General features: G+C 44.7%; 1 pseudogene; it reads right to left on the minus strand.

The window, feature by feature from the left end:
- Positions 1-303: 303 nt before the first annotated feature.
- Positions 304-14,830, minus strand: part of LOC137049399 (complement C1q-like protein 4) — a 159,137-nt pseudogene continuing 144,610 nt past the window's right edge.

The following is a 14,830-nucleotide window of genomic DNA, read 5'->3' on the forward strand; positions in this document are numbered from 1 at the left end:
TGTTCATAATGAGGAGGAGGTTTAAAGCTGTGAAACTTGCAGGATTTTTAAGGAGAATATGATTTCCCATATAATGACCCCTTTAAAGAAAACATTTCACTCTCCATTACAAATTGACTTTAATAATTTTAAGTCAGGTGGTCAAAATGTTTATTTTTCCACATTATTTTATCATTTAGTTTATATCTTCTTAAGTGTCTTCAAGTAACTGTGAAATGTGATATTTTTTGTATTTGGTTTGAATGTTTATAGTGGTAGTTATATATAGTTGACTTACACAGGAAAAAGTAGCTCCATAAAGTAATCATTTTACATCATAAAATAATCCTGTACTACATTACAAGAATTAGACATTCACAAGGGAAAAATAAGAAAACCACTGAAACTGGTGTAGCTGTGAATATCATCATAAACCCAGGTGTTCTCCTTAAGCTGTGTATATATTTGATCACCAGCCTCCAGTGTGAGAACAATACCATTGCTGGCATTACCATTGGTGACTGGCTTCCAAGAAAACATTGAGCATTGAGATCAATCTTGAAGAGACTGACTGCCATTCTGGTTCCACCGTGACAATGAGCATAAAATCTGTAGTAATAGACTCCTTTCGATGGTGCTGTGAACATACCTGTATAGACATGTTATAGATATGCTTCAAAAATGTGATCATGTGAGCAGGGCCGGCTCTAGCTCTTTGGTTGCCCTAGGCGAGATGGAGTTTTGCGCCCCCCACCCCTCCCCTCCCCACTCCACTCACTTTTATCGTCTCTAATTCAGCACATGTCTGTTTTCCTAGGCAAACAGAAAAAATCTTGATGTCATGCGTCTTACCACTACACTACAGCCTCTGTAAAGAATTAGGTGAACACAGCATATTTGTGTTTAATGTAAATAATATGGCATCTCTCATTAGGCTGCTCCAGTAAAAAAAAAACAAAAAAAAACGAGAGGCCGTATTTATTTCCTTCCGACGCCCACGTAGAGAGCGTTTGTACTTTTCATAAATAACATGCATACGTTATCCATATTCATAACGAACTGGCCTTTTGATATTTAAATGACATCCATGTAGGTTATTGTAGATTATTATTTTTCCGCCCCTGTGCATCCGCGGGGTTTAGACGCCTCATTTTTGATGAACGCGCAAGATGAGCACTTGCCTGACCTTACGCCTGAACTAATAATCAATAATCACCATCAATTCAATCTAATAATCAGGTTGATTAGTAATAAAACGTGTGGCTGAGGTAGCGCCCTATGATGATCATGTTTAATGAACATTATGTTGTATTTCGCTTGTTCCGATTCAATGGGAAGTAATGGCCGGCACTAGAGCGCGCTCGCGCCCCTAACACAATTGTCACCCTAGGCAACCACCTAGCTCGCCTATAGCAAACGCCGGCCCTGCATGTGAGAACAAGATTTTGAACTAAATGAACTCTTTCTCCTTCATGCTCTTTGCAGATACTTGCCAGTATTGGAGTGATATGCACTTCCAATATTACTGAAAACTCTTTTGTAGACTAGAGTTTTCTGAATACCAGTGTGTCCTAATCCAGATTCTAGAAGTCCAGCTGAGAAGGCAACTTTTTTACCTTTAAAAAAGTGAATAGACTGATATTTTTTCCCTTTTTCATTGTCATCCAAATTATTAAAATGTGTAATGTAAATTTATTTTTTTAATTGAACGGCTACAGGAACAAACATGTTTGGACGACACATAATAATGTTAAAATGTAAATAGAGAATTTAAAAGGGTGTACAATGTAGGTTAGTCACGACAACATACAGACGCCTTATGATACTATACCAGCTGAAGCATCACGGGACCATGTAGTATTGTGTTAACTCAATTCAAATCTAAAAAATGGCCATATTTTCATAAATACATAGATGTTAATGAAAACATACCAGATTTTTCCTCTGAATACTATATTAGAATAAATAACTGTGAAATTTCCATCTTAGTACTGAAGAATTGGCACAGTATTAATGCTGCCTTCACATGCTATCGGAAATTTCATTATTCCGACATCTGAAGTTCTGGTTACGGGTTACATTAACAACTTGAGGGTGAGTAAATTACAGTTTTTTGGGGGTATATGATCCCTTTAATGTTTTAAATAAAAAATAATAAATATAGAAATATAGGGGAAATTTTTTTATAATAGGTCAACTTTTAAATAAGAAAACTAAAACCGCCAGTAGCTGGCAGCCAGTCTAAATGATTGAGTCCCTGAATTATTTATTCAACCAGTTCATTCAAAACAGCCAAATAATTTAGCAATGAGTGTGTTTACAGGCACATACTTAAACCAATGTTTAGGCCCTGTTTGCACATACATGGTTATTTTGAAAAACTGAGACATTTCCCTTCGTCACCGCCCTTAGTTTACACACAACCAGAGAATTTGCCTCTGAAAGTGAGTCTTTCTAAAAAAACTCCGGCCAGAGTGGAGATTTTGAAAATCTTCGTTAGCACGTTTGTATGTAAACTGACACAAACGGGTGTTTAGGCAGCCAACGTCACAGTATGCGCCAGAGCTCGCACCTACGTCAAAAGTGCGACCTATGTTTACTTCCATGATCATGGAAGCATTCAGAGTAGCAGTCGCATTTATGTTGGTGCAAACTCATCTCGTGTGTCATTTGCAAATACAACTGCTCCAGTATGTCGAGCAATTTTGCAATAACTGCTCTCTCCAACACGGGAACCAATCTGCGTCACCCCCAGCGCTGCCGGGATTCTGATCCGCTTACGTGGGCTTGAGCTTCTCATTACACCGTCACTTACAGGTTTGGCATGCTATTGATGCCATATATACATGGGTACACGTGTACCATGTTATTTTTGAAACCGGAGAGGTTGAAATGTCTGTTTATGAAAATAGCCGCCCACGTGTAAACGTAGCCTTAAGCCAACAATGCAAGTGGTCATGGAAACGCTGTAACCTGTCTTGTTTTAACGGATTAAAGTCATAAATGGCTAGAGCATAAACCGGTCGACACAGGTAGTTTTTGTGCCTCTTACCCCGATTTCGTATTGCATGTAAACACTTTAACATGATTTTTGAAGTACACATGTGTAAAACGTAACAGAAATGCATCCTTAGCGCAGATTTAAGCGAGCGTTTTGCAGGAAAGAAAGGAAATATTGCAAACGCAGAATCTTTCGTGACCCAGCTCGGGTATAAATGAGACACCGGTGCTTGCATTTAATCACTTTTTTCCTGAGAAGCCGAGTAGGTGAACTGGTACCTCAGCAGGGTACAGAGGACACGGTGACAGGACGTGGCGTCTCCGTTCCCTCCGTTCGCATTCAGTCGGTCACTTCCAATGCCACTTCGGAGACAACGAATAGGAATCCCTACCAAAACACAATGGCCTCTACTCCCTTCCAGTGCCTTGTTTGAGCCTCCTAAGCTCTCCCAAGAGGAAGACACAGGCTTCCGTTCAGGAACGATTGTGGAAAAATATATGGGACCTCAAGGATTCAGACGGCAAAGGGCCTGATGCCAGATGCTCCGCCACGCCCAGCACCGAGGGTGATGGACCACTCAGCAAAGAATATTCTTCTCAGAGAATATTAGAAACTCTTCTGGAGAATATAAGCACCGTAGCGCAGTAACAGCAGCCCCCCTACCCTCTTGATAGAGGGCAGTGCAGCCAGCAAAGTCTTCATAGACAGAATCTTTAGCACTGCTGACTGCAGAGGTTTGAATGGTGCATTCTGAAGTGTTTGGAGTACTAGAGCAAGATCCCAAGAGGGTATAAAGAGAGATCAAGGAGAAACCTGACAACGTTTCCCAAAAGCATTGTAAGCCTAAGCTGATCGTAGAGACCATTGGTGGCAATTGCTCTACAATCAATTTAAGCTTACAATGCTTTTGGGAAACGCAGCCTAGGTTGTGCTTCCAAACCAACTTGCCTTCCAAATGGCTGTGATAAGCAGATATTGCAGCAACATAAACTTTGAGACAAGTCTACGCTCCAACCCAATGCAGGAAGGAAAGCACAGACTTGATCAAACATCTTCGGGGGTCTTCTCGGCTAGAAGAACACCACTCGACGAACAGGTTCCACTTCAACGCATAAGCCGGTCTTGTAGATGGTGCTTGTGCCGAAGTGATGGTGTTAACTAACCTCTGTGTCCCGCTCTGTCTCTGAGTCAGAAGGTCAGTTCCAGTTCCAAACAGCTTTTTAGTGCTCTCCACTCCACCAACTGTGAGAACAGCCTTTGTTTTACTCTTACAAACAAAAAAATATCCACTTCCAAAGTCAGTGCCACTGCTTTATAGAGAGTGATTTCAGGATGAACCATCCACCACTCAGCTCTGAAGTAAAAAGCTGATTTGATGCAAGCACCTGTGCCTCATTTATACCCGCGATGTGTGGAATGAGCAGCAAGTGCATTGGGGAATGACTGAATGGGCAGTGGTAATTTCAATAAACTGATAATTGAGTTATCAGTTTTCTGGTGTAAATGTGCTCAATGAAGCAACTTAATGTTTTATGAATCGCTCAGTGAATTACTTATTTGTTCAAAAACTTAGAAGTGGTCAAATTAGCAACATCAGTTTAATTGAAAATACATTGTTATATATAAGGCATGCATTTTACACAGCATTTACTAAACAGGGTGCAGCAGAATGGCAACGGCACTCAAAAAGGCTCTCTTGTAATGTTTTTGTAGACATTGTAAATATCGTACATGTTGCACATACAACATTACTTGTATTGATTATATTACGGTTTAAATGAGCCAGTCATTTGAAACTTTAGTATTGTGATACTGTAGTACTTTTTTCCCCAGAATGACAAATCTTCAATAAGATGTGATCAGATGTAAACCACCTTACCTGCATTCTCACACAGTACTTCGGTCAGTGTTTCTTCTAATTTTTGTATCCTTTCCTCCATGTTTTTAAGCTTCTCAGCCTCAGGATTAATGTTCATTTTGAAGACCCCACCCAAAAGACCAATTAAACAGATGAGAGTAATCTATAAAACAGAATAAATAAACCAGATAAAGGGGTCTTCACTTGAAATCTATTAAACTTTTTGTATTCATTAGTAATTTCTTTGTCTTTACAACTTTGCATCGGTAATATTCAACATACACTTGTCAACTTACCTCATTTTGCACATACATAGTTATAATTGTATGAGATTAGAGATTAGAGGGGGCTTATCTGTGTTTGTGTGTAGAAAAAAACGAGTCAGACATCTAAACACACATACTCATTTAAAATGAAAGGTTCATACTCACTGTTTTAAAAGTTTGAGAGTACTTACATTACTGTCTACATAAAATACTGAACTGCAGATTGCATTTGAATGTAGGAAAGAGCAGTGAAATATTGTAGACATCCAACATTTGAATGTAGGAACGAGCAGTAGATTAAAAATCTACAGTAGTAGCTCTTACGAAAAATAACCATGTTTTGTTTTTTTGTTTAACTTCCTGTGTTAAAATCAGTTATTAGAAATCAGTAAAATGTATTATAATAATGTTGTTGCACATTCTGGGAAGACCCTCTGGGAAGTTTCTTGTATCTGTTAAAACATGTTGCAGTTAAATTTTGAACATTGCTATTTGCTCAGTCAGTGAAAGGGACATCCTCTAACTTACTCTAGACCAAATAGAGGCCGGACTTAAAGGGGTGTCTAAGGTATATAGAGAGAGTGTCAGAAAGCTACATGTATACAACTCAGATCGAGCTGCTAAAGTTAAGTAAAGTAAAAAGGTAAGTGTCATCTACAGCTTACATGGGTTTTACAATGGATAGAAAATATCATTAGCTCAGCATAAAATCTATTATACATATGGAGAGTCAGTATAATCCATGTTTAAATTTGTCTGTATGAGTGAACTATACACGCTGATTTGTCTTGATAAAGTTTAAGGGGCATGTCTTGCTACAGCTTTAAATTAGGGCTGGGTGATATGGTCAGAAAATCATATCTGTGTATTTTTTTTTGGTTGAATGACGGTATATATCCCAGTATTTTCTACGTTTTTCTATTTGGATTAAAAAAATAATAATAATCTGTATTTATTTTAATAACAATGAATTTTATTTCACATCCTTTCCAGTGATGTCCTAAAAACAATGTTGATATTGAAGGATATAAACAAATACAGTGAATGTAATGTAGGCTCTGCAATATATTATGTGCAAAAAGGTTAAAATCACATTACATTCAAACATTGTGGCATCTAAAAACAAAATGTATTAATTCAACTAAAAATGAAAATAAAAACAAAAAGCATATTAGCCTTCATTTCAATATCACATCATAATGGTCAATTTAATACAAATATAATTCCACGTATGGAACATTTATTGTCCAAGAATTTGTCAGAATTAGAATTATAGAGTCAGAATTATAACACACTAAAAACAGCTCCATTTGTTTGGTGCACATGCGTGTGGTGGCACCCGTTCATCGAAGTCTAAACTTTAACGGAGATTCACATACAGAAGGCTTGTTCTCTTGTATTTTGCATGACTTTCTAACATTTACAGATGGAGAATATACCTGTGAAATCTGAGGAAAGCACCACATTTCAAACACATTAAAAACCGTCATAAAGTATTTACCTGTCTGTCAGCACAATAGCCTCTCAGAGCATCTGACAGGGCAAGCTGCTTTAAAAAAAACTTTAGCTCTACAGCATGTTTTGAATGATAATTACATTTTGGACCCATGGGTGGGGCGCAGAGTTGAATTGGTTACACTATACATGTTAATTATATCTTAACAGTTATTTTGAATCCCTTAATATAAAAATGTGTCATGTGGAGGACAAGTTGTATCATGCACTTTCCCTGCATCATCTCACACTGCATACTCTGTAGTTTTTCAGATGCACTCGTATCAATCTACTGTATATCGATATACTCTGTATTGCCTCATTCCGTATTGTTTCTACAAAATATATCGATATATCCATCTAAATCAAGTACAAACTTGATTTACCACCCAGCCCTACTTCAAATGACTTTATTCTTAATTAATGTTATAGGGATGCACAATATTATCGGCACAACATCAGAATCGGCAGATAAACACTTAAAATATAAAACCAGCATCGGCAGATATGAAAAATGTATGCCAGTATGCCTTGCTGATATTTGTGACGATAATGTGTTGATATGCACATGCAATAACTCACGTGTGCAAGGAGTGCTATAGCGATTAGACCATGTAAGCAGTGTGGCCCTTCATAAACTAATTTCGGGAGAAGCACGCGCAGACAATTAAATCTAACTAAACACAGCTGGCGCAGGCTCAGATAATTAAACCTAACTGGAACAAAAGAGGAGCACATCAGTTAATCAGGGGGGGATACTCTGGGTTCGGGCAAAATTTCGTTTTGAATTGGAGTGTACTCGTGAATGAAACTCGTGAATTGGAGTGTAAACAAAGCAAATACATTGCATGTATGGTGATTTCTATTGTGCCTTGATTTTGTGAATGCGCCTACAGAAGAATGTGACCAGCAACAGCAGAGTTGCCAGGTTTTCACAACATTATGAAGCTGCAGACTCGGAGCCTGCATCCACAGCATAGATCCACAGTCCCGCACTCAGAGTCCCGCATTCTCAGACCCCTCGTTTTCCCCGAAACAGCGCCTCCTGCTGTTCTGAAGACTGTACAACACCCGTATCCAAATAAGATGCAATATTACGTTATCGTTTCATTTAAAGTTTTCATTTAAAAATACATTTACACAAAATAACGCTTTTGCAAACATCTTTGCATTCCCAAAAAATGTCATTGTTTTCACTGACAAAGTAGGCTACGCAGTAGATTTATTTATTTATTTAATAAAGAGTGTGGGCAATTAAAAGAAAATTACTGATGGACAAAATACAATTACAGATTGAACTATCCTCTGAAAAATATTATGTGATATATCGCTACAATTCTTTTTTTGTTTTTGTTCAATGTTTCTTTCAGGTTCACATGCTAATGGTCTAATTAACATATAATACGCAAGGCTAACATTACAAAACCATATTTTTTATATCTGGAATGCAAAGCAAAACTCACACAAGAATAGACAAAACACCAATAATAAACAAATCTGTACTTTAACTATCACCTAAACATCATATTGCGGTAAACAGTACAAAGCAAAGAAAAAAGGAAGAAAGAATTGTGTTAGTGACTGTACTTTGTATCTTCAATTGCATAAGGAAAAATTATAAATACTGTAAATACTACTGTAATACAATTTTTGAATTATACACATTTGTTTATTATTGGTGTTTTGTCTATTCTTGTCTGAGTTTTGCTTTGGATTCCAGATATCAACAGTTTTTAATGCTAGCAATGTATAATATGTTAATTAGACCATTAGCATAGGTTGAGCTAAAAGAAACATTGGAATTGGAATTAAAAAAACATTGTAGCAATATAATATCACATAACATTTTTCAAAGGATAGTTCAATCTGTAATTGTATCTCTTCCATCAGTAATTTTGTTTTATTTAAATAAACAAAAAACAAAAACAAAAAACTACTGGGTACTTTGTTAGTCAGAGAAAACGTACTCGGTTACTTTCGTAACCTCGGTTCCCTGAGAGAGAGGAACGAGTATTACGTATGGGAAAAACTCCTTTTCTCGAGAATATGAAGCAAAACTTTAATAAAGGTATCCATGTAAAGCGCAGTGCCGCTGAACGGCCATAGCTCAGCGCGAGGAGCGCTCTGATTGGCCGGGCCACGGCAACTGCATGAACCTATGGTGAGGCGGCTGAGAGGAACGAGCCAATGGGGGGCGTTCCAGAAGCCCGCCGAAAAAAGGTGCTTATATTTGCATACAGGAGGCTATATAAAGCCCTGATTTCGCCATAGGTGTCAGGTTTTTAGATCGACTGAAGCGATACCTGAGAAGCATAAACACGGCATGGAACGTAATACTCGTTCCTCTCTCTCAGGGAACCGAGGTTACGAAAGTAACCGAGTACGTTCCCTTTCGAGAGAGGTTCCTCGTATTACGTATGGGAACACAATGTAAAGCGCCGTGTGTGCTGACTGACCCAGTATGCCCAAAGCACATGTAAATAACCCCCGAGACACCGAAGAGGCGGCTATAAGGGGGGATGAAGAACCGGAAGAGTCGGTTCGTTTGAACGGCTGATCGGATATAGTCGGATCTTATGATAAATGAAAAGTGCTTAAGGACTGATGTGTACAGGCCAAAACTAAAGGCAATCTGTTTACCAGGGTCAAGATAGAGCCTAGATGGAGAGAAGCCCTGCTTGTAGAGCTGGAACCTCCAATTTATAGAATCTGATAAAAGTGGACGGAGAGGCCCAGCCTGCCGCCGCACAGATATCTTCCAAAGAAATGCCACACGACCAAGCCCAAGATGAGGCCATGCCTCTAGTGGAGTGGGCTTTAACGCCTATAGGGCAAGTCAGGTTTTTAGACTCATATGCCAGCGAGATAGCGTCCACTATCCAGTGTGAGAGTCTTTGCTTCGTGACAGCACAACCTTTAGTGCGGCCGCCGAAGCAGACAAACAGCTGGTCCGACTGCCTGAAGGGGGAGGAGCGCTCCAGATACAGTCTCAAAGCTCTGACCGGGCAGAGTAGATTCGCGTCCTGTTCACCCTGAGATGCGGGTAAAGGAAGCAGAGTAATAACCTGTGCTCTAAAAGGGGTAGAAAGCACTTTGGGTATAAAACCATGTCTCGGTTTAAGAACAACTTTGGAGTTGTTGGGCCCGAACTCGAGACAGGACGGACTCACTGAGAGTGCGTGTAAGTCACTCACACGTTTAACCGAGGCCAGAGCCAGCAGAAACGCAGTTTTGAATGATAAAAGCTTTATGGTCGCGGTCTGGAGAGGCTCGAAGGGGGGACCCTTCATAGCGTCTAGAACCACCGCGAGGTCCCAAATAGGGACCGAAGGGGGCCGAGGGGGGTTCAATCTCCTGGCCCCTTTAAGAAAACGTACAATGAGCTCACTTTTCCCTAGTGAATGTCCCGCGACCTGAGCGTGGTTAGCTGCAATGGCGGCGACATAAACTTTGAGCGTGGAGGGGGAACGACCCGCGTCCAGTAGCTCTTGGAGAAAAGCGAGCACTTCTGTTGTTTCGCATGAGCGTGCGTCGATATTTCGGACGGCACACCAGTTAGAAAACACTGACCACTTCAGAGTATAGAGCCGCCTCGTCGAGGGGGCTCTAGCTTCCGCTATAGTGTTCATAACTCTGTCAGAGAGGTTTCCCGATACCAGTTGATGGGCCATACGTGGAGGGCCCATAGTTCGGGACTGGGATGCCAGATCCCCCCCTTCGCCTGCGTGAGGAGGTCTTTCCTCAGCGGAATGGGCCATGGGGCTGTGTCTGACAGCTGGATCAGATCGGAGAACCACGTTCGGTTCCTCCAGAGCGGGGCTATTAAAAGCACCGCGGATGCTGTCTCCCTGATTTTCTTGATGGTTTGTGGTAGCATCGCGATCGGGGGGAAAGCATACAGCGGGAGACTGGGCCAGACATGGGCCAGGGCATCCCTGCGTTTGGAGAAAAATATTGGGCAGTGAGTGTTGTCTTCTGAGGCGAAGAGATCCACTTTCGCTCTGCCGAAGGTGTTCCAAATTAAGAGAACCGTTTGCGGGTGAAGAGACCATTCCCCTGGGGGAATGGTTCTCCTGGATAACATATCCGGACCCACATTCAGAATACCTGGCATGTGAGCCGCCCTCAGGGAGCTCAGGTTGTGCTCTGCCCATAAAAGGAGATGCTTCGCCATGCGGTGAAGGGAATATGATCTCAGGCCACCCTGGCGGTTTATGTACGCTACCACCGACATGTTGTCTGAACGAACCAAGACGTGGTGGTTCTTTATATGTGGAAGGAAAGCTCTCAGCGATAAGGCGACCGCTTTCATCTCTAGACAGTTTATGTGCAGCCGCTTTTCTGTTTCTGCCCACAGGCCAGAGATCGGCTTGCCCTCGTGCAGGGCTCCCCACCCCCGAGTGGAGGCATCTGTCGAGACCACTTTCAACTTCGTAACTGTGCCCATAAGCACGCCCCTCCGAAACCACTCTGTCCTCGTCCAAGGAGCCAAAGTTTTGACAACGCTGTGGCTCACTTTGACGGGAAAACGGCCCCATTTCCATGCATAAGGAGGGACACGGGCGCGTAGCCAACGCTGGAGGGGACGCATGTGTAGCAGTCCCAGCCTGAGCACTGACGATGCCGAGGCCATAAGGCCGAGCATTCTCTGAAAGTGTTTCAGGGGAACGCGAGTTCCGGCTTTGAATGAAGTCGCCATGTTCTGGACGGATAGCGCGCGCTGTGACGTCAGCCGCGCGTTCATGAGTCTCGAGTCTAGAACAATGCCCAGAAAAGATATCTTTTGAGTGGGTGACATCGAGCTCTTGGCGATATTGATCCTGAGACCCAAACAGTCTAAATGGTTGAGGAGCCAGGATCTGTGTGTTAGTAGTTCTGCTCGAGACTGGGCTATCACTAGCCAGTCGTCGAGGTAGTTGAGCACCCGCATCCCTTTCAGCCTGAGCGGGGCTAATGCCGCGTCCATACATTTCGTAAACGTGCGGGGCGCCAGGGATAAGCCGAATGGCTGGACCGTGTACTGATAAGCCTGCCCCTCGAAGGCGAATCTCAAGAATGGCCTGTGGTGGGGGGCTACCTGCACATGAAAGTACGCATCTTTCAGATCTATCGTGAAAAACCAGTCCCCAGGGCGAATGTGCGCGAGGATCTGTTTCACCGTTAGCATTTTGAACGAGCGAGTCATTAGAGCTTTGTTCAAATGCCTTAGATCTAGGATGGGCCTGAGCTCTCCGTCCTTCTTCGGAACGAGAAAGTATCGGCTGTAGAAGCCCGACTCGCTTTTGGAAGGGGGGACGGGCTCCACCGCTCCCTTCTTTACCAGTTTCAAAATCTCGGTGCGAAGCACGTGACTGACGCTGCTTCTCACCGAGGTCTCGACCACGGCGCGAAAGCGCGGGGGCCTGCGAACGAACTGTAGCGAGTAGCCCCTTTTTACTATGTTCATAACCCAATTTGATACCCCGGGCATGGCTTGCCAGGCCTGAGCCCGACACGATAGCGGCTGGAGCCGGCGCGGATAAGTGTCGCCTACTAGAGGGAACTCGGTAGCGCTGCCATTTTGTGCTTGAGACATAGAGGGAGTAGTGCTTATGTGTGGCGGCGTGCACTGTGGAGTGGGCGCCGGGACATTTATAGCATGGGTGGGAGGGGTGAATGAGTGTAGGAGTGCAGACTGATCTGTGGGCACATTTACTACAGAGAAAAAGCTCTTTTTGAGATTTATTTGGGTCGCCGTGATAACGGCGTTTGTGTGCAGGCGAGTGCGTTTGACAACGGGCTCGTTGGCTGCTAAACTGAGGTCGGCAGTCACCTGGGTGCAGGGAACTGGGAGACCGGGAGGGAGAGATGGGGGTCCGGCCGAGGCGAGACCTGACCATCTCCTTTTTATCCCTGCGGCTAGGACGGCTTCGGAGGCTCGGGGTTCAACACAATCCTGGGTCGAGGTCCCCGGCGTTCAGGCCGACTGCTGCGGTTCGCGGAACGGGAACGTTGGCGCGGTCCAGAAGAGGAGCGAGGCCGGGAAGGTGGCGCTGCCGGCTTAGCGGGTTGAGAAGGCGGGGGTCTACCTCGAGAGCGTCCCTGGCCTGAAGACGAGCTGGAGCGCTTAGGCAGGAAATGCCTCATAGCCTGCGAAGCCTTCTGCGCTTCAGTGAAACGCTCCGCGAAACCCACGACTGACGGGCCGAAGAGACCGGTAGTGGAGATGGGGGCGTCCAAAAAGGAGGCTTTATCCGCGTCCTTCATCTCGGTAAAATTCAGCCAAAGGTGCCTCTCTAAGACCGTCAGGTTAGCCATATTTTTCCCGATGGCTTGTGCAGTGGCTTTAGTGGCGCGAAGGGCCAAGTCCGTCGCGCTGCGGAGGTCCTTCAAAACATCGGAGTCGGGGACAGACTCATCCAAGGAGCGGAGAAGTCTGGCCTGGAACACCTGAAGGACAGCCATGGTGTGAAGGGCCGCGGAAGCCTGGCCAGCGGAGGCATATGCCCGGCCAGCGAGAGCAGAAGTGGTGCGGCAGGGCTTGGACGGGTGCTGAGCCCTGGACTGCCATCCTCTGGAGGAGGAGGGCGGGCAGAGGTGCGCGGCGACAGCCTCCTCGAGGGGTGGAAGAGACTCATAGCCTTTTTCCTTAGCGCCGTCGACAACGGAGAGCGCTGGGGAAAAGGCGGATCTGGCGCGAGCAGAGTAGGGCGACTTCCACGACTTCGTAAGCTCGTCGTGTACCTCAGGGAAGAAAGGCGCGGGCTTCTGAGGAGAAGAGAGGCGGCGGCTTTCCAGGAACCACTCGTCCAATCTGCTGCGCGTTGGCTCATCGGGCTGGGACCACTCGAGCCCGAGGTCTTCCACGGCCCTGGAGAGCACGCGGATGAGTTCCGCGTCGACGTTAGATTTGGCGCTCATGGCGGTCTGCGTCGAAGCGGGGGGCTCCGAGACAGAAGCTGACCACTCGCTACCAGAAGCGGCTGTGGAGAGGCTGTTTTCATCATCCTCTGGCGACGGGCCACCGAAGGAAACCGAACAGGCCGCTGCATGAGAGGGACGCTATTCCTCCTGGGTGAAGGTGACCGGCGATGGCGAGGCACGCGGGGAGTCATCCGGCGTGCAGTCGCCAGACCGTTCCGGCAGCCTCTGGTCGCGGCGTTTCTTGCGGCGCGGCCCAGCGGCAGGAGGAGGGACCTGGTCGAAGGTGGCGAGGCGAGCCCGAAGGGTCTGCAGCGCCATCTCATCGCACTCGGGGCAGCCGCCCTGAGAGAGTGCGAGCTGCGCGTGGTCCCGTCCGAGGCATGCCACGCAGATGACGTGACGGTCGCCGCCAAGGAGAGGAGCTCTGCAAGAGCCGCAGGAAATGCGAGGCATTTGAAACAACGCCCCGCGCTCTTTTAGGAGAAGAGAGTTTAAAAGGATACGATCGCCGGATGGTGTAGCTGGAACGGCAGAGAAGGCGGAGAGGGAGTCCGTCGTCCTCAGCTGCAGGTTCCGCTGGTGCCTTTTCGACGGCGGTTGCTTCTTCCGGAGGTCAGCGAAGGTATCGCTGAAGGAGATAAAATCTGACACCTATGGCGAAATCAGGGCTTTATATAGCCTCCTGTATGCAAATATAAGCACCTTTTTTCGGCGGGCTTCTGGAACGCCCCCCATTGGCTCGTTCCTCTCAGCCGCCTCACCATAGGTTCATGCAGTTGCCGTGGCCCGGCCAATCAGAGCGCTCCTCGCGCTGAGCTATGGCCGTTCAGCGGCACTGCGCTTTACATGGATACCTTTATTAAAGTTTTGCTTCATATTCTCGAGAAAAGGAGTTTTTCCCATACGTAATACGAGGAACCTCTCTCGAAAGGGAACTGACATTCTTAGGGAATGCAAAGATGTTTGCAAAATCGTAGGCTAATTTGTTTAGATTTATTTGGAAAACTTTAAATGAAACGACACCGTAATAATATATCTTATTTGGATAAGGGTGTTGTACGGTCTTCAGAACAGCAGGAGGCGCTGTTTCTTAAAAACGAGGGGAGAATGCGGGACTCTTGAGTGCGGGACTGTGGATGCAGGCTCCGAGTCTGCAGCTTCATACTACTCGGTTTTCACAACAAAAACTAGCCCAAACGTCTCCCCACTCACTGGGGCATGCGGCCTCCACAGCAGCAGAAGCTCCTCCAGGTCCTAGTGCCTATATATATATATATATATATATATATATATATATATAATATATATATATATATATATATATATATA

The sequence above is a fragment of the Pseudorasbora parva genome, chromosome 20 (genome assembly GCF_024679245.1).
Source record: "Pseudorasbora parva isolate DD20220531a chromosome 20, ASM2467924v1, whole genome shotgun sequence".
In the NCBI taxonomy this organism is placed as follows: Eukaryota; Metazoa; Chordata; class Actinopteri; order Cypriniformes; family Gobionidae; genus Pseudorasbora; species Pseudorasbora parva.